Here is a 20193-nt window from a genome sequence, read left to right on the forward strand (position 1 = left end):
CAAATAATGACACCGGATCAATATTGCATTTATACCTATTTTATACAATTCGATTATCGTACTAAACTTGTATATTTACTTACAAATATCTAACACTACGGATTTTAAATATGTACTCACCAGACAAATTTTTACTTTAATTGTCATTCATACTAATTTAATTTTCAATTCTTCTATAAAATACGCAATTATTATTAATCCAAATATTAACTTTTAAGTATTATATTGTATTAAGTATTATAGTTCATATTTAAATTATTCAATCCATTAATATAAAATATTGTTTTGTAATATTATATAAGTTTTGGGAGACATATTAGCTGGTTTTTAAACAGTAGTTTGCACTTAGCTTAACCAAATATTTGGCCAAACCATACAAATACATCATAATACACCAGCTAGATAGAATATCTAGATTTTATGCGGTAATTAAATAATGATGGATAGGTTCGAAGCTGAGTCAAAGAAGCAAATCAAAGTTATCTGTGTTTGAACAAAATTATGTCAAAGAAGAGGATTAATGTGAAAAACATTTTGAGTTGTAAAATACAAACAGTACAGGAAATTTTTCCAGAAAGTTTTCAAAGTTCTATTTAACAACCATTTATAAGGCTCTTTGAATACTATTCTCTGTATAATTTTCAAGCAAATTGGCGTATTACTATTTTACTTAGAGATATGAAGATAATAAGATATAATTATACCTAGCAAAATTAATTTATAAAATAAATCAACAAAACTTTTCTTTAGAACAAAAAATTATTTTAAATAATACAATCTAATTATTATATCACATATATATATATACATATATTATAATATACAAAACTAATGAAACTCGTTAAAGTTATAGTAGAGAATAAAGAGATAAACATTTAAAAATCGTTACAGACAGTTAGTATAATAGACTAAAAGTAAGAAGACGCGCTTTTCTTGGTGCTCATAGATTTGTTACTGTAAAAAGTTATCAGAGTTATTAAATAAATTGATATTTATTTAAAATCTTTGTTCTAGATCACTTAATGATAGGTCTCTTGGCCCATATAGATAATATTTAGGGAAATAATTTAAAAAGATAAAATAGATTTATTTCGATGGTTATGTTGTTATGTATTACGAAAGAAATAACGAGAAAAGAAGATTAACATGAGCCGGACTACATAACGGAAACATTATACCGTGTAATTTTACAAAAAAAGACCCAGCAGGAAAAATATTGCCAAATAAACCATGCCTAAATATAGTGTGTAAAAATATGTCAAAGTAATAGACTACTGAACCAATTGGAGAGAACAGAGAAGCAGCTGCAAATAGAAAGAAAGATGGAGAATGTAACATCTATTTTATATTTTTTGTAAAAATTACTATAATATATTATTATATAAAAATTATTATAAATTATATTAAAAGTACTAAGTAAGTATTTAAAGTTTACTAACTCAGAAAATACTTGATAAAATTTTGTTTCAGATGCATCAACATGTTCAAAAATTCTATATTTATCTATGTTTGGCAATTTGCAGAAAAAGAATGGTTTTCATTAAAAAGAAAATTATTAGTATCATCATGGAATACTTTTTAAATAATATTCATATTTTAAGTACATATGTGGATATTAAGTCATTAACTAGTTTATTTAACTTATTAAATTTAATTATTAATTATTATTATTATTTAATTATTAAAAATTCCATAAAGAAGAATTTGAATAAAATGTAATGTTAAATTATAAAAAGGAATGAGAAATCACTCTGTATGTACATAATAAATAGTTTATAATAAAAAAACAAATATTTAACTTAACATTATGGTATTTAAGAATGAACTACAATGAAAGGTAGCCCTTTTTAAATATCTAACGGTTAATTAACAAATATTTATGGTTTCACTTTCATGCGTAAACCTATATAGCCGTATAAATTTATATTACATTGAATGTTTTTGTTTTCATTTATAAAATTTATTTATTTTTAGTATATAGTATATTACCTAGTGAAATAACAGTAAGTGATTACAAATATTTGTTTATTTTTGATTACCATGAATTGATTGGAGAAATCGCCCAGAGGTACATAGGATTGGATTTGGAATTTACTACAGAGAGCATTGTAGATTAAATTTTGCTTATATAATTCATAAATACAGTTTTTCTTAAAATTAATGAATTGATCCCTTCAGCTATTTGAGTTTAAGTCTTCTTTGAGAATTATCAGGAAAAAAGCTTAGTTATGAATTATAATATCCGTGTAATTTCATCTGAACTGGTTTCTGTCAGTATAAAAATTCACTGTTCGCTTAACTGGGATTTTTTTTTATAATAAATATATTGTACATTATATAAATTATAAATATTTATATTAACTATTTTAAGTGTATAATAATATATCCTGTATACATACTATATACGGATTTGTAATGTATATTGTACAATATAAACCATATTGAAAATATAAGGCAAATATGAATGATTTTTATGGCAATTTAAAATTTAATGAAATCAATACACACAGCAAATTCCTTAAATGGTAAAAAAAAAAAAATCTACCCAAAATTCTGTGCTCATATAAAATATGCATTATTAAAGAATAAAAGGGGAATTGAACATGCTTAGTGAATCATCCTGTGTAATAAACAATATGTATATTATTCGGACGTAAAAACCGCATGTGCGTGCGCGTTAGAATGGTTTTTATTCTTTAGATTTTTTTTTTTTTTTTTTGATTTTTTTATTTCCGTTCCCACGTATACACGCTTATGTATATATTTATGTATTTATGTCATACGCGTATACCAGCCCGCGTTACGGCGTGTCAAGCCAAAACTAGTTTAGCGAATTTATTAATGTTTTTTATTTCATCGTCCTCATCTTTGCCATATTATTATATAATTGTACTATACTATGTAATATATATATAGCTCCGCGGCACTGTAGTTGTGCAGGGGGTATAATATACAGGTATAACGTGCGGCGGAAATAATTGCAGTCAACGGCGGAAACGATTACGTGACTTGAGCAATAAACGGTAAACTATATTATATTTATATATATGTATGTATATTGCTGCGTCGCGCCCAGAAGGTTTGACTTAATCAGCTGTTGGAAATAACCAATGCCGGATCTCGGGTTCTACGCGAAGCCTAGATGTGAATAAAAATAGATAGTTGCAAGCTAATAACAATTGCTGTTGAAGCCTAAAATTTATAAAAAGAAAAAAATAGGTAATACGATGTACTTCGCACACCCTGAAGTAACTACTTGATTTGTTTACAATATATTTTGCCACATAAACGTTGATGCCATATTATATAGTGTTATTTCCTTCACAAATATCGTAATAATATTTGTGAAGACTTTGTTAAAACACTTATTTTACAAAATAACCACAGTTATCACACTCAACTGTAGTATCAATTTTATTTATTTTTTATTTTTACTAAACCACGATTCAAATTACAATGTAATAAAAGCAAAAGATTATTGTTTACCATGCTCGGTATTAAAATTGTTCAACTTTATAATATTATAGGTGTTAATAGGAAAATTAACCTAATATTACAAAATGTATCAAATATAATATAATAAATCAACAAACTTGGTTTGAACTAATTACGGTAACTTAATTATACTTTAAACCGAACACCCGAAATACCTTTTCGTATAATAATAACAAACAGCCAAACCACAGTAGGTACCTATCTAAAACATTTAACTATCTCCATGCCTTTAAATATTTGCGAAATTCACGATAATTAGTTGAAAGTAGTATTTATAAGATTTTTAGTTCGTTTTATTCGGAGTTCAAAATGGAAAAGCTTTTAACTAGGGGCCACCAAATTTAATCCAAAATGCGAAAATTATCTGATTTACCATAACTATCTACTTAATGCCTTAATAAGAACAGAGAGGATCCCGTATTATTACGTCACGGCGTCGTACATAACAGCATACTTCTTCACATATTTTAGAGATAAATTACTAATTACACAATAAATACTATTCCTACTGGTAACTTAAGTTTATATAAACTGAGACAATTAATAAATATGATAGACCTTGATACAGGTTTCATCAACAACTTTTATATTTATATAACACATTATTTTTACAAATAATTTAACAATATTTTTAATAAAATTTCCTAATGTTATATTATTACCTTTTTTTATCATTAAATCTTGTAATAAATGTTTGATAACGTACAATTAATGAATCGTTTTAAATACACTTACTTTTGAATTATATACTATAACAATAAGTTGTAATTGCAATTACTTAATGATCTTTTTGTTTTACTGTTAATTTAACCAAATATTTTTTATTTTTAAAAAAAGGATACATTAATTTACTAAGATCACACACTTATTTGTCACAATAATACGTATAATCTATAAAACACACATTTAAATATCGTAAATTATTTGTATAACATGTTATGGTTATTTAAATTAAATATTAACAAAATATATTACACACAAAGAAAAAATAACCGTAATACTTATCATAATCTGTATAACTCATTAATATTTAATATTATAATATTTTTAAGCAGTATAAAATATAAATTACATAATTATGAGATAATATTTTAATGATTAAAACAATCATGGGATAACAATCTGTTACTCTTGTCTCTTTGTTAGGGTGTGATAGGATATTATTTTTCTTTATTATAGATTTTTTTTGTTTGCTTATTTTATATAATATTACATTGTATTATCATTTTAGGATTTGCACGTACACATACACGTGAACGTGGTATTTATTGAAGACCTGTGTAAAAGCATCTTCGGTGTGATTGGTAAAAATATTTACCGGGACAAAGCACGCAATTGACCGGAAATCCAAGTGATTGAACACGTATCCAGTGATGAAATGATCCTTGTACTGCGTGTTTCGTACACGAATGGCTAAATAAATGCAACATGTTTATATAGGTATTATTTGGTGACATGTTATGTAAATCGTTGATACAAGATTAAAAAAATTAACAGTACAGACTGCTGAGATTACTTTAGTGCAGACGTGTTGTGATTCCAACACTACGCTATATATTTTGTATAACTATTAAAGTATTCTTAAGCAATTTGTATTGTATTAGAAAAAACGATTTTGAGCCAAATATTATAGCACATTCAAAATATCGAAGATTTTTGGGTATACGAGTATTTTCTTAATGTTTAGCTAAACAAGGTATTGGGGAAATTAAAATGCTGCCTTTTTTAAAATAATGTGTTTAATGTACCAGTGCGTACAGTCTTAAATACTAATATTAACAATAAAGTCCCAAACATGAAACTTTTATTATTCAAAAACTGTTTTATATTTTTTTTTGAAATAGTATAACAATAGTATAAACAATAGTTGTAAGAATCTAAAAAATATCTACTATACCTATGTCACTTTATATTCATTAAATTATATAGCTAATAAGACGCAAGTTTTAATACCAATACGAATAAACCTAATTGTTCTAGTATTTTATGGGAACATAAAAATAAAGTTTTCTATAACATTGGCATGTCATATTCATTTTGACCTACATCGGTAGTTTGACTATAAACGTGTCCTTTTTTTATTTATTTATTTCTGTTGCCAAGCTTTAAAGCCAATTTTTATGCTCTCTGGGTTTGAAATTGATCCCTCTACTCATGTGTAACATATTAGCTTCGAAGGTTGTTGTTGTCTGTAGTCTCATAAAACCAAAAATAAACGACAATTGTTCAAGGATATGCAGTATCGTATTGTTGCGGGAAAATATACGATAAAATCTAAATTATTTCTATCGTGTTAATCTTGAAATAATTTTTGCAATTATTGTTCAGCTAAAAGCATACTGTTTTTATAATAGACAGTTTCAAAATTATCAGTTATAAAATGGATATAGGATTATTTATTAATTTTTATTTATAAGTCGTAGTTGAATAGTCATTAGTTAACAATTTATTAAATGGTATGAATTAGTTTAAATAAGAATAACTCTTACTTATACTAGGTGACAACTAAACAGTTTATAAACCGTGATCATAATAATCATATACATTATAACTGTAATACCTATTAATAATCATAATATGTCTCATAAAATATTGAAATTGATACACAAACGATACAAATCTCAATTTCAATACTCGTTTTCCCATGGATAACTCTTATTACTGGAGATGTGAATAAAAATATCACCCGTCTCTATAATGCTTGCTGTACGCACAAATAATATAATTATATCCGCGTCACGTTTAAAACGTGAAAACCGTTTGATAAAAAATGTAATCGCATTATAACTTTACTATGCCGTACCATAGTCAATAGTTATTATAGCATAGTGTTTTATGATGTAAAATCTTATTCTACCTTATAAAACAACTTAAGTATATCGTGTAATGTATAAATGATAGTCCTCCTTCGAGAATACGCTGCATTTGATTAACTTTAATCATTTTATATTATATATATTATAATATGATAATCTAATAATCTTATGAATCCAATCACTAGCTATAGAGGCCCGGTATTCAGCTAAATTATACAAGTCTTCTCGCGCTGCATGTAAAACACAGCGAGACATTTAAAATAATTTTAAACCGCAGTTGACTGCGGTCAATGATCATATTATACCTTATAAGTTGAATATTTAATTACGTTTAACCCACAACCTTATGGCAGATAAAATATTTAATTTGTTACTTTGTTAGTACCTGTATAACTGTATAATATCACACGTAAGTGGTAAATATTTACAGGAGATTATTAATTCTTATGCGTTATTGAATTATATCAAAAGTATTTGCGTCGGAAAACCATAAAAATTTAAAAAAAAAAAAAAAAAAAAACAAAGTTTACCATGAAAGTTTTCAAAAAAGGCAATAAAAAATTAATTGTAAAAAATTTTCCCAAAAAATAACATGTAAAACTTAGATTTAGGTGGCAATTTCAAAAATAAAACAACCTAATTAGCCTTTCACCTCATGTACCTAACTGCTTTTTTTTAAAACTGAAATATAAAGTGGTGCAGTTAATTTTTTTAAGATTTTAAATAATAGTAATTATTAAATTATTATTCTCTTCTCGAAAAGAACTTAGTATAAGGAACCCTTTTTAATAAACCTTTTTAGAATTATAACAGTATCATTGATGATCTTATTAAATCAACTGCAGTCGAATGCCTATGCATGTATGTGTTATCGTAATGTGTTCATTTTTTAAATCTTTAAGTCCATTTCATCGGTTTTAAATTACATTTTTGTTAAGCTATATATGCATACAATCAGTTTATAAATATGGTACATAGATATACGACGTCGGTAAATAATAATAAATTGAATAGTAAACAATACTACCGAATAATCCTGCCAGACGTATATTTTGATACTTCGTGTAATTGGGTTACCAGATGGAATTACAATATAATGTTGTATTTTTTTTTGATCGTTAAGTTTGCTAGATTGAATTGAATACGGTACACGGATTTTATTAAAAACTGTAATCGTTGAAATATTTATATTTTCATATATTTTGACTATTAAAGGCATTACTATTTAGTCTACATTGATATAAATTTGTATTTGGTTTTTTTTCAATTGATTGGAAGTTGGAACTGTAGAAAATACTCATAAAAATTTTAACATGCTATTATAGTCTGCTTACCATCTACAATGATTAAAAACATGGAAAAATAATTTAAATATTACGACATTACAGTAAATGCAATCATATTAGCCTGGACTGTTTATAGCATGTATCGTTATAATGGATAGATATAATACTTAAAAATTAAATCAAAAACACTGCAGTTTTGAAAAGTTCGATTGTTTACCAATTCAATTATATTTATTAAAACTTTGCACGCTATGTGCATTATTGTGACGGAGCGGACGGCGAAGCATATAACTGTGTACTCACGCTATCGAATATTGTCAACCCTCTCTTATAAATAAAAACAAAAAATGTTCGGATGAACCAAGAACTAAGAAGCATACAAAAAAAAAAAACATACAATTTTCATCTTTATTTATATCTTACGACCCGTACGTGACATTATTCCGGGCAGGTCGATGTGTGTATGATATACAGGGGTGGAGATCACCCCGAACGAAATGATATAAATTATTGTGTCCATGGAGTCTAGTTACTCGGTGAGGATTGAAGGGGTTAGTGCTGCGGGTGGATGAACGACGGACGGAAGGGTGGGCCCATCAAAGGAGCAATGAAGCACGTGGATTATGTTTCCGGTGTGGTGGCGGAAGACTACCATGAGTGGTGAGTGGCAGGAGAGGCGAGGTCGGACTGGTTGAATGGATATCGATTGTTTGTCAAATCCATGATGGGGAAGAGGGTGAAGATAAGTGGAAAGTTTGATAATTCGCTGCCTGTGTGTGGTAGGTACGGTGGTGACGGGTACTGAGAAAGAGAGAAAGAAAATAAATGGATTTTTCTATTTTTCGGTTTTTAGTATATACGGTAACAACAAAGGTGGACGATTGCAAGTATTGCAAAATAAGGGTTGAGTCTGCGGTCATACTTGTTTCCCTTTTTTTTAAGTGTTTGATATGTATATCTACCGATTATTGATGACGACAAAATAATAATAAATAATTATAACCCTGGTTAACGGGCGCAAGACTTCTCAGAATTTCAATAGACACAACCGTTATTGATTTATTATTATATACCACATTCGTTTAATGTATATTATACCAAATTAAAATATTGAAACAGTAAGTCAATAAATAAACATCGCGTTTACTGGATAACTATTGCTATTAAAAGAGTAATTTACTTTTTTTTCTCTAAGCATAAGCCAACAATCAAACCAAAATCATCTGAAAACATAAAACTACAGAATTATAATAAGTATATACTATAGTAAATAGTAATTAGTCACTAATAAATAGCAATATAGTGGCTGTTTTTGTAAATATAAAAAATCAAAATACATATCATTAAACACTCGACACAATTTTTATCAATACATTAATTTTAGCTGTAGGTATAATATCACATCAATACACATCAAAACTGTTTCATAATTACGGGACAATAAAATTGAACAAAGAATAAATAAAACTCGATAAAATGTACATTAATTTACGATCAAATGGCATGTGTCATGTACAGCGCTGCAAAATAGGTAACTTGTGCATAAATTATAGAAACGAATAGATATATTTTTAATAAAAACTAATAGATTTTAGGCTACCGTAGGATTTTGTAAATTTTTACATCAAATATATCGGCAGGTTTCAACAATTCTGACCAACAGTAAATTTTTAACCCAACAACTAGATGGAACTATGGAATTATTTATGATTTATTCTTGATATTTTTTCATCATAGTTTTTTTTTATTCTATGCGGCGTATTTTCATTTTGATTGAAACATAAAAATTTTGCTTAGAATAATATTTGCAATAAAATACTTTATATTTATATACTTACTTTTTGAAAAATTATTTATTATACACAATATGTTGCTGTAACATATAATATAATAATATTTTCTAAAATTGGAAATGGTATATAATAATAAGACATAAATATAATTTTGTAATATAATATAGCGTAGGTAGATAGGTACCTACATCTTTTTATTTGAACTATTTCAGATATTTTCATATAAGTTACAAAAATATCATGAAAATATTGACATAACGATATGTCGGAAACCATTAAATAAGAACATACTCTAGTCTTTTACAATAAAATAATTCTAATTTTTACATAGTTATAAATTATAATATAAAATATAAAATTGATATTCTACCTATATTGTAATTATAATTATTTGAAAAGTGCTACTAACATTTATTCATATTTTAGAACTGATTAGTATTTACACTATAGTTTTCTTTCAAACTTATATATTTGTATATGAATATAAAATACAAATATATAATTTATATAATATCTCTAAAATAGACCTTTTTGGGCACGAGTTAGTTTTGGAACTGCTTATCAAAAGTCATGCTGTCTTTTAATTCATAGAGCACACCAGGGAACAGACTCTAAATATAGTTAGTACGCGGTATAGTCGTATAGAAGATAATAAATTAAAGTCGAATTCAAAGCTACGTTGACTGTCATGTTGTGTCCAAAAGTTGAGCTCGGTCCAACTCTAGAAATTTCCCAATTTCCCGGAAGATCATGGTTTACGAATGATACCGTGATTACGACTACCAATCAGAATACGATAAAAGGCAAACCACACAACAGATAAAGTGCTAAAGTAGTTGTCGACGATGTGGTTTCAATTCAGTAGTAGGTATTTCTTATCTGTCCCTGTGAAATTGAGCGATGAAATAAAAATACACACACATGGCGCTATCTGTACAATAGTTAAAATATTTTTTAAATACCCATTTCTGTATTTTATTGCATTGTATAGACTATAGAAATAAAATTAAAACTGAGCGAAATTGAAATAATATGAAATAAAAAATAATAAGAAGAAGAACTATCAGTTTTTATTTACGACCAAATAAATTACGAGTAAGTAGAAAAGTGTAATGTGTTTTAGATCATTTTTACATGAAGTAGTACAAGGACTTATACAGTAATACTATAGTAAAATAAATATACACACTTCTACTTTGTGTATTTGTAAGCGATATAGTAAATAATAATCTTCCAAAGATTGAAAGTTTCAACGTTTGGTTGACAAATAAGTTTTTTTTTTTTTGATTTATAGGTATTGTATGTGTTTAATTTATAAACTATAGTCTATAATGTATTAAGTTTGAAATTTTTACCTGATTGTAATCTTTAGCTTTTTTTGTACCTATGTTATTTTCAAATTTTATCGTTCATTTTGTGGATGTATTTCTACTTGTACATGAAGTTGCTTTTTTAAGTAAATGATCATAATGTTGGTCTAAATGATTACTGATTATAATTATACATTCCATATGCGTTCTAAAATGAATAGTGTACCTATAAAGTAGTATTAGATAAATAGGTATTTAAAAATAATAAATAAAAATTAAGTTACTATATTTATAAATGTATAGTTTATTTAAATCTAAATTGATAAGTTAAATTGGTCTAAAGACAATTAGTGAGTAAATAAATTGAAAGTTAATTACTTATAATATTTTGGATAAATATTATGAAAATATTTTTAAATTCATTTTTATCGTTTAAGTCTTAACTTGTCAATTGGAAATTTTTACTTTATCAACTTATTTTAAACTTTAACTTTATTTTTACCCTAAATCAAGCATGTTTATTTTGAATCAAACGTATTTATTCATATAGTACTTTATCTATTTAAGCATTCTTTAAAAAAATTAGTATACATTTTAATACATGATGCATTTATAATATAATTTAAAATGAATACCTCATTTAAATGTATAAACATTAAAAATAATATTTTTTTTTAAGTAAAAACTTTTCTTTCAATTCTTTTCTTCGAATTAAATAATTAATATAATGTGAACAATATATATATTGGATTAGTATTTAAGTATGTACAATTTCCCTTCTGAATTTAAAAATTCCTAAATGTTATCGCAACGAAAAACTTTCGTTGGGCAAGTATAATATTCACATAAATTAGTGGTTTAAAAACGATTTAAAAATATTCAAACATCGTACATCAAAAAAAATTTTTAATTTCATTGTTTAACTATTTTGTATAGATACATAATATATATCATATCAAGTGATTCAATTGTTATTTCTCGTTTATGAATATAAACGAGTTCCAGTACATTCAGCACACAAGCTAAGAATATTATAAATATTACCATAAAAAATTATGATAGCTATTTTTGACTATCCATATATTATATTAAGTTAAATAAATTAATATTTAAATTAATTGACGTTTTAAAATTAACAATTACATTATTATTAATAATTTAGGTGTGAAGTTCTTCTTAAACTTAAAATAAAACCACTATAATATATAATAGGATAATAAATATTCACCTATTAAATAATTATTACTTAATGTTATATGACATATTAAATATATTTTACAGTAAATTTTATTTTATTTTATTATAACACAACATATTATGTATATTTGTAAATAAATTCATCTATTTATGTGGTTTATTTTAGAGAAACTTATAAACCAGTAGTTACTTAATTATTTATGGGGAGGAGTAACTAGTATGAACGTATTAAGGAGGAAACTCATAAATAATTATAAACTTTCTGATTATCATAAGCAACTAGTATTGTTTAAGTATAATCTTTTTTTATTTACAAATTACAATAGCATGTCAGGGAATTCGTACATTTTAAGAGGTAACTATAGTAATTCTGCTTATCACAATATTAAAATTAAAGAATGAAGATTTGCTTTTTATACATTTGTCTAAATAATTGTATTTTCAATTGCAGTTATCGGTTATAATCATTTTTTTGTTTTTATACTTATAAAATCATTATAAAATATTATTACATAGTAATATTTAAAAATTACAATAACATTTACTTATCGTATACTAAAGTTAATACTGCGTTCTGCAGTTTACATAACGCATTCAAGATTACTATTATTAAATGTTTTTTTAATTAATTGTAGGTAGTAATTTTTTAAGTGGGAATGTGTTTGTGTATCGTAATATTATTATAAATGTGCTAACCTTTATAGCCGTATATTAATACTGTTAGTAAGCACGTCAATATCACTATGGTTTAATAAGGTACATTCAAGTTTTTTAATTGAACCACTGTAATTAACATAACACAACGCATCTTGTGAACCTAAGTTATATAATACCATTATACTTTAATATTCTGACAAATGATTAAAATGTTTATTAATAAAAACGTATGATTAACATAAACAAGATGAACTATGTCTTAAAATTATTAAACGGTTTTTATTTAATTAGATAATAGCTATTTAAAACTAATTCAAAAACTTTCTTAAAGTTTTAAACTTAACCATTCATATTACTACTTCATTAGAAAATCATTTATTTAATGAATACATTTAAAATGTAGTTTATTGCTAAATAATATTTTTTAATAATTTGTTAATGTGATTAATTATAAATATAAACTACACTAATAATATGTATTTCAGGCCACACATAAGTAAAATAGTAGAATGTTATATTGTTTGTAGATTATTTTCCTTGCTTTTTTTAATTTTGTAGTTTATATTTTCAAAGCTTAATTTCTTTAAAAAGACTTAGTCTAAATCTTTTCAAGCCATTTCATTCATCATCAATTAAATGTAAATATTGGAAAGCAGCTAAGGTACAAGACAAAAAATAATAATAATTAATAATTAGTAATAAACAATATAATATGAACAATAAAATAATTCTTGTTTTTATTGAACCTATGGCCAAATAAAAATTTTCACTCAAAAAATTTGAACTTGCAATTATTTATATTTTATAGTATTGCGTAGGTATTAAAATAAAAAATATTTATAATCCATAAATCGTGCATGGATAATGAGGAAATAATTAATGCATGTTAAAATGCACACAACAGTAAATGTTGCTATAATATACCTAAAGTCATAATGTGGTAATTATCTGTATAGGATATTTGAACGATATTGTCGCTATTTTAGTGTAAAATGAAATTAATTGGGCATGATTTGGGTTTCTATTTTCGTTGCAAAAATCATTCTGGTTTATTCTGTGCATTCGATCGAACCACTGTTTCCGCTACCTCGTCATCATCCCCTTATGACTTTGGCAACTTCCCAACCCCCTTATGCGAAGTTTATTCAAAACGTGTCCGCTTGTTAAATAATACGCTGCTACTGCAATCATTTGCATTGTACAATGTTTCAGTACAAGTGTACAACACTATATTATATTTATCAGAATTGTTGAAAATAGCAAATATTGTATAAGTTCAAATTATATTTTTGAATTTTTATGACCAAATTTCAGTCAGCATTATAATATTCATGAATAATATTAACAGCATGAATTACAAAAACATAAAAATTCTCATGCTTCAAGTTATTATTGATTATGGTCTATTGCTTATAATGTTTTTACTGGTTACGAATTAATAAAAACACAATATTGCTGTTTTATTTAGTTGACACGTTATATTTAATATTATTGTTGAGATAAAATGTAAGACTTATATTTAAATCATCGGATGAGTTTTATCTCATTAGGCATTTTTATATTATGTTTGTACTAAGCATTATTAAATATTTAAATGTACTTAATTAGATATGTTATCACTTATCAATAAATAAATAAAATATATTTATCCCCTATACCAAGAAAAAGTTTAAATATAACTTAGATATTATGAATAATGATTTTTTTTATTATATTTTGACAAATATTGTTGTTTGTTGTATCAATTTAAGTTTATAAATAAAAATATAATTAAAAATATTTGTTGAACAGATAATATTAAATTTATTAATAAATTTAAATTTAAACTTCATGGTTCTTATTATATAATTATTAATTGTGTTTGAATATCGATATTCAAATTTCTTTTAGTGCTTGACAGATATATATAATATACTCTTAAATAACATATTATTTAAATGGCTGGTTACTTTAGGGCTCTGACTAGCTCTCAAAATAAAACGCATTTTTTTTTATGTTTTATTTAATTACACAAACCAATCATTAATTTATTCAATTTAGATTACATTTTATATATTCAAAAATGTATAAAAATTTGTTTTTCATTTAGGTAAATTGTATGAAATAATCAAATAAAGAAATTTTTCTAAATAAATCACACTTTAAACACAATATATATATATATTATATGTATAAGAATTTATATAATTGTATTAAATTCTTTTTTTATATATATGGTACGCTATCTATCGTTCAGAAATAAAAAAACGTGTTATTTGACATCACTAAACCTTCTACCCAATTATATTAAATAATATAGTTAGTAGTTTTTGACAAAAAATGTATTTGTCATCTCGCTTAGGATTCAAAAGTAATGACTGACTACGATTAAAAAAAAAATTCATTCAATTTATATATATATATATAAATTGTGTTTAAAGTATATATATATATATATATATATATATATCATATTAATATAATAATATTATAACACTTATTTATTGCATTTACTATGTTTAAAAACTCAATATAAATATTACAGTATAGGTAGGATTTTTATACTTCGCTTTAACATAAATTTATAATAATAATATCTGAAAGTTATAACATACATTACGTTGATATTTAAATGTAATATTCATGTTGTTCTTTAGTGCCCTGCAATAAATAAGTTTATAAAAAAAAATTGAATCCTAAGAATTAATCTAATTTCGTAAACTTTTATTCGATTTAAAATTTAATTTATGTATAAATTTATGATGAAAAATATTGTTTCATAAACTTTTATTGTTAAACTTCAATCGTTTGTTATCAAATCAAAAGCATAACTAACTAATTATTACAAGTTAAAAATAGTTTAATATTACACAAAATAACGTAATAACACAATAATTTATAATTTATTATGATATATAATTTATAATAGTAATATACTAATAATAAGGCTATAGACGTTCTTTTAGTCACATGAAAACAAAAATATTACAGTTTAGCCTACCTTATTAGTATTTTTTTATAATTTTTAAAAATATTTAAATCTAAAATAGTCACGTTAACAACACGTAGAAAACCACAGATATTTAAATTTTATTGCATTTGGACTCTCTCCCTCAATCATTTAAATAATTTTTCAAGTATATTTATTTAATTTAGAATATTTTATATATAAAATATTAACTAATAATGATTTTGGCATAGTGTAAAGAAAAATTATAACATAAATATAATGAAAATTTAACAGTATTCGGAAAATCAAACAATGTATGGACCCCTCCTCACCTCTTAAAAGAATTTTGGTTGTGCTATTATCTTCAATTATTTATATATTTTATATGTGTGTTTGTTTGTGTGTGTGTGTATTAAAATTATTAAACTTATAGTAACACGCTTCAATATGTTAACACGTTTTAAGTATAGTAAATAATAATATGAGCAAGGCATAATATTTACTTAGTCCGTTGTTCTTTGGTTTAGATGTGTCTCAGTTCGAATACACGGACATCTAGGGTTGTTTGGATTAAAACTGTCCTTTCGCGAAATATATGTTAGGTAACATTATATCATTAGCTTTATGAAGTAACAAAATAAAAAACGAACCCTCCAAAATTATGTAATTAAATTGCCTATTCAAGACGCCGTATTATCATAATTTTATTATTAAATAATGCCAATCTTAAAATTAATGCAATATTAAATATTGGAAAGAAGGAACCAATAATAGTGGTATACATTTTGTCATATTAGTTCATGAAAAATTTAAAGATAAATCTGTCTTGTATTTTATTTTCTATGAATAATAAATTATTACTTAATTAATCGAATAACAGAGAATAATTTATATAAAATATAAAAAATAACACAGTAGTCAGTATATATTAAAACATAATTAGTACAGACGTATAATTGACATGATGCAAGTCTATTCGTATTTTAGTAGAAAATACAACAGGAATCAAATTGTCTCCATGTTGTAAATTGTAATACACTTTAATTCATTAGCAATAATATGTTAATTGAATTTGAAATGTAATTGTGAAATATGTTAATTGAAATGTAATTCAATTTTTGAAAAAAAAAAATATTATGTTATTAATGTATTTGTATAGATATTATATTGTACTAAAATAAACGTACATAGTGTAAATAATAGTATAGAAACAAATATACCATCATGAATAATAATTATTAGTTTTGTTTGTCTTATATAATACGCACATATCTCAAACATATTAATATTCTTGAAAAAAAATCGTACACACCGATAAAGTCGTATCATACGATATTAATACGCTCTACTATAATATTAAATATTATTATATACAAGAGTATAATATGTTATAATAACGCCGTAACTGAACTATAAGTTATGTAAATTTAAGGTAACAATCCAATTAGTTTCAAATAACTATTATATTGCACGTTAATAGTGTGCATTTTATTCTTAGAAAATATCATATTTGCTATTGCAGTATAGTATGCGGCCGGACGGTTATTAGAATATCATATTTGCACGTATACGTATATATATATACGCCACCGCGAATAGCCATTAGTGTGAAAATACGTAGTGGTAATTTTTTATTTATTTCCTTCTCCCATTCTCACCCCTCCTCAAAGGTTTTCAAATACCCACACAATACACACACACATACACGCATGCACGTACACGGTACAGATATATTTTAAGAATCGAGTGAGAAAGAGAGAGCTCTCCAGAGAGTTTGTACAATAAATCACAGCTTGTCAAGTCGCCTTACACAAATACACGGAAACACACACTAAGAATATACAATCTACACATCTCCGAAAGAGTGTGTGTGTGTTTGTGCGAGAGAGAGAGGAGTCGAAAATTACACGCACGCGTACACTGCGGTACGATTGAAAACTATGTATATGAATATATATTTATATATATGTATATAAATATATATTTATATATATATATATATATTATAGCGATGTACGCAATACGCATATAAAAAAAACATACCGCGTATGAAGTAGCTATTCGGTAGTCACGCGTAAATAAAGGTCGTGCCTCATATACGTAGTTTTAAATCGATTTTTGTACATAGTTGTTTTTTGCGTTGTTTATTTGTACGCTGCAGCAAAGTAAATAACGAAATAAAATACCATAATTGCATAAGATATATCGTAGGTCAGTGACTCAGTGCTTATATTATATTCGTATACTATATACACATTATGCGTATATTTTATTATTATCATATAAATAAAGTGCTATATAAACGCTATATTATAATTACGAGTATTAGTTATTAATGTGCCGTAATTATAATATTATGATACAAAACGTACACGTGATTTTTTTTTTTTTTTTTAATAATTTACGAAATACAACGTTTTATTGTAGTTCGATTAATCTTATCCTAGTAGACTTGACTATTCCGACGATGTGTAAGCGGTTATTCTCGCGGTTGTGATGGTTGCGGGGCAGAAATGTACCATCAAACAGCTTTAAGGATTTTATTACGCATTTACGCGCACCAAATTGAAACGAATTGCATTGATGCTACAACTGGTGCCGCGTGTTTACAACAACATAGTTTCTTATTAAATATTATAAAGTGCAAAGTGCAAATCCTCTTAAATATTAAATATCAACCCTAATCCTCAAAATTGACTCATAGACCGTTTTACTGTAAACATGAATAGTATATAAGGATTTGAGAAAAGTGTACTATATTATATTGTGTTATAGTAACACTCGACGTCTTGTATACCTACAACTTACAAGTTAGCGTTCGACTGTAGTCGTTCTCTCTTCACTAATTATGAAAATCCGATCTTTTAAAACAATATCTATAATCAGGATTTAAATTATAAAAATTATACATCGTTTTTATGTTTTCGAGTATTCAAGCGTTATAAAATTTAAATATTTAATATAGGTACTAATAATATCATACTTAATATTTAATACAAAAAAATAAATAAATAAAATATTTCGAAAAATATTAGCTATTGTTAATAAAAGTTAAACAGCTTTGAATTAATCATACCTGAAAAGTAAAAAAAAAAATTAATAAAATTTAAAGTTTCCATTGGAATTATAATAATATAACATATTGGTAAATAAAAGAAAAAAGGACAAACATTATTTATGGAATTATAGGTAACTAATTTTTCAATTTACATATTATACATTTATTGTTTATTATTTATTTTAATTTTTAAAGCATGTTTTTAATTGATATATTTTGTTCAATAATATTTGAGTTTTTTATTTTTCGTTGGTTGATTTTGTAATATTTTTCTGTTACAAGTTGTAACTTACAATGTGTCAGCATTATAAAAAGCATTTTAAAACTCTGATTGAAATATTTGTAGACACCAGATAAACTTTAAGTATACACAGTATTATGAACGATACGAAGGAGTAACATTATTATAGTCAAAATTGGAAGTCAGTGAGAAGACATTATTTTTTTTTTATTATTAGAATTAAGCCTTGGCAGCGATGACTATTGGCTGAAATTAATATTATAGTTTTTTTTTTTTATACATTATTATAATAGGAATAATTATAATTCATCTTATCCGTGGTGTAAAATGGCTGTCTCATTTGCTTGACAACTAATTTTTTTTAGTGATAATATTTTATATAAGTATATTCATAAATATACATATGTGTATCATTTTTTTGATATACTAATTTTGTACTTACTTTTTCTTCTCTAAGTAGCGGACAACATTTTGACGACCGCAAGTGTAATGTACCTAATTGGAGGTTTCACTATATTATACCAATATAGATTTCTATTTTCGTAGCTTGTTAAATAACGATTGATAAACGAAATATATTTAATAGTAATACACTAATACGCAGTGGTTGAATTAACTTTAGTGAAATATCCTAATTGAAAATATTAAGTGCACATTTTACATGTCATACTATCATAGCTCAAAGGGGTGTTTATTTATTTAAACTTCAAATGTTTATAAAAATAAATCACGTCTATGTGTTTTAAATATTTTTATATACCCAATCTATATAAGAAACCCTTAGATAAGATATTTTTTTAAATTTTTAAACTTTTTGAACAATCAAAAATTTTTTATTGACATTTATAGAAATAAAATTGAAAATGTCTATAAATTACTCATAACAGTAAAATATTTTGAAAATATTATTACGCATAGAAAATGCGTGGGTTTAAATACATGTTCAATGTTCATATAAACATTTGGTAAAAATTTCAGGTAGGTATCTATGATTTTTCATTTTAGAGTTACATCAAATAAACAAAATCGATTTTTTTTTTTAACTGTGATTTGCATAGAATTTTTTCTAATTATTTATAAAAGTACCAAGAGTTTTTAATTATGACCTCTTCAAAGTATAAATAAGCTACCCAAAACCATCTTCAAACTTGAAAATCAAAATCATTTTTCAACTAGATACTTATCATGCATAGGTACACACAAATATTTTTTTTTTTTTTAACACAATCATAATTTTTAAAAATCGAATATCTCTAACCTATAAATTATAATATTATGTAATAATAATTATATTAAATGTATAGTATATATTTTTACAGATATACTATAATAAAAAATAGTAAAATGGTAAAATTATTTATTATTTACTACGATATTTATGACCCGCATAATTTGTTCATTGTTTACAATG

This window comes from Melanaphis sacchari, unplaced genomic scaffold (genome assembly GCF_002803265.2).
Source record: "Melanaphis sacchari strain LSU unplaced genomic scaffold, SCAv2.0 Contig305_pilon_pilon, whole genome shotgun sequence".
Classification (NCBI taxonomy): Eukaryota; Metazoa; Arthropoda; class Insecta; order Hemiptera; family Aphididae; genus Melanaphis; species Melanaphis sacchari.